Source organism: Silene latifolia, chromosome 4 (assembly GCF_048544455.1).
Source record: "Silene latifolia isolate original U9 population chromosome 4, ASM4854445v1, whole genome shotgun sequence".
NCBI classification, from domain to species: domain Eukaryota; kingdom Viridiplantae; phylum Streptophyta; class Magnoliopsida; order Caryophyllales; family Caryophyllaceae; genus Silene; species Silene latifolia.
In genome coordinates, this window is record NC_133529.1 from 73,472,888 (window position 1) to 73,475,559 (window position 2,672).

General features: G+C 34.1%; 1 non-coding gene across 1 annotated transcript; it reads right to left on the reverse strand.

The window, feature by feature from the left end:
- Positions 1–384: 384 nt before the first annotated feature.
- On the reverse strand, positions 385–491 carry LOC141654451 (small nucleolar RNA R71). The gene has a single exon (XR_012548010.1). It is a non-coding gene; the product is annotated as a small nucleolar RNA R71 (small nucleolar RNA).
- Positions 492–2,672: the final 2,181 nt, after the last annotated feature.

The window sequence follows — 2,672 nt, forward strand, 5'->3', positions numbered from 1 at the left end:
CAATGCCTAAATTTTCATCACATTCCGTACCAACCGAGGAGAACCTACCAAATGGTACTCCCACGTACACCACAACACTTGACCGGTAATTTCATTGCAAAATCCACATTTATCCAATTAGTCGAAAGAAGCCAATTTGGGGGGGGGGGGATGCCTAGTGAAGACCCTCATTCTCATATGGAGACTTTTTGTGACTATTGTGATGGGATTTCACAAACCGGAGTGACTCAAGACCAAATTCGATGGGTCTTATTTCCTTTTTCTTTGATTGGTACCACGAAACAATGGTTAAAGAGCCTTGATAAGGCTACTCTTGGTATTGACTCTTGGAAGAAATTGACACTTGCTTTCTACAAAAAGTTCTACCCTCCGGAAAAGACTAACATGCTAAGAGCCCAAATCACGGGATTCAAACAAAGGGACGAAGAATCTTTGTATGAAGCTTGGGAGTGATTCAAAGGAACTTGTCGCTCATGTCCTCATCATGGACTTAGCGAGTGGTTTTTGGTACAACAATTTTGGAATGGTCTTTATGAAGACTCTCGAAACATTCTCAACATGGGATCAAATGGTATGTTCACCGAAGTTGACGATAATCAAACATGGAACAAGATTGAGGAAATGGCGGTCCATAACTCACAATATAGTAGACCTCAGAAGGCTACTAGAGGAGGAAAGCATGAAGTGGACTCTATTACTCAATTGGGTGCTCAACTTAGTGCTCATATTGATACCATCTGTTGGGAAATGTGTCCTCAACAATAGTGCGATCACATGATTTAAATATCATTATTAAATCTCATTACAAGAATACGGAAGGGATGATACATAATATATATAGTCAACTGGTCCACACATATCGGTAATGATTGGTTGGCTAGAGTTTGACATTCTCGTCGTGCGACGGTGGTGATCGATTGATCCCTTGAGGTCACACCTAAAGGACGATTCCCTTAATTGAAAAGGTTAATTAATTGTATACCGTCTGATTAATTAATTCCTTAAAATTGAACAATTCAATTTGTGAGAGAGAATATTGATATCTTATTGTAATGGGATTAAATAAGATTTATTTTAGTAAATAAAATGCTTTATTGCTAAAATTGTTTATTGTTTGAGAAACAATAAAGATAAGAATGAATGGTTGATTATAATTACAAGATATTGTGAATTATAATTATATGACCCATTTTATTTATGTGATCAAGTATCACTAGTCAATTTGTTGAATGTAATTTAATTAATTTATAAAATGATATTTATGTGATAAATATGCATTTAATTAATTAGTAACATGTATCATACTACATGTGACATATTGTATGACAAATGACAAATTGATAAAATAAAATGGTAGTCCATTTTATGCATATATGGACCGAAATATGGAAAGAGTTAGTGGGTTTAGGTTGTTTTATTTTATTTAATAAAATGGCATGATGATGCCTACCTACAACTAGCCTTACACCTACTCTTACACATCTATTTTTTGTAAAGACAAAAAGTGAAAATAGATGCCCTATTTCTCTTTATTCCAACCGTGAAAATGAGATGGGCAATCACTACTACAAATACAGGCTATAACAACGGTCAAAAACCGTTGTTATATAAAAAAGCGGACGTTGTTAAAGCGTCCGTTGTAAAAGGTTTTAACAACGGTTGGTTTTCTTAAGCAACCCGTTGTTAAAACTATTAACAACGGTTTTAAGTATCAAAACCCGTTGTGGAAAGTGTGACTCAATTTTGGTGGGAAAGTTATAACAACGGGTTTTAATATACAAAACCGTTGTTATAACTAAAGACAACGGGTTGTTTGTAAATAACCGTTGTTGTTTGTTCTTAAAAAATAAAATAAAAATTAAATTAAATATTACTAGATGCATGCATAATTACGGCCCGTTAGAATTCCGATGCATGCATTATTACTGACATCACTGTGCATATGAACGGACAATATGGAATGAGAAGGGTTAGCGTAATAAGATTTGAAGCAGCATTGAGAGATATGATGATGATTATGGCACAACTTCCTAACATATATATTAATTAAAAAACAACTCAACCCACACATTGCTTAGTATAAATACATTGCATTATCTCAACTAACATTTCCATTATCTCAATATATACATCTCCAAACCCTAACTGCTAAAACAAACTCCAAATAAATAACTCTACTTAATCTTTCAAAACAAACTCCAAACTCCAACAAAATGAATAATTTCATCCTTAAGACTCTTACTATGATCGAGAACAACAACAGCTTCATCCGCCGGTTCCTCCATATTGAGGAAAGTTTCAGGAGCTACCTTACGATGCTCGATCCGCACTGAAGCACGCCAAAGAAGATGGCTTGACGGAGCAACAGAAGATTGCGGCTATATGACGATATAGCAATCTGCGAACGGAACCTCCAAATAGCCAAGGAGGAGAGGACGGATACGATAGAGCAGAATAAGATCCTCTATGAAAATATAAGAATTGCATTTTTATATATGTAATTTTTTTTTAATTTATGTATTTATAAATATATATATATATTAATTATGTTTATCTTGCTTCTTCATCTTGCTTCTTCATTGTTTTACTAACTAATTATGCGAACAATACTAATGGTCGATAAAAACACATACATGCAAAAGAAATAAATAGAAAAAGAAAATAATGACGAT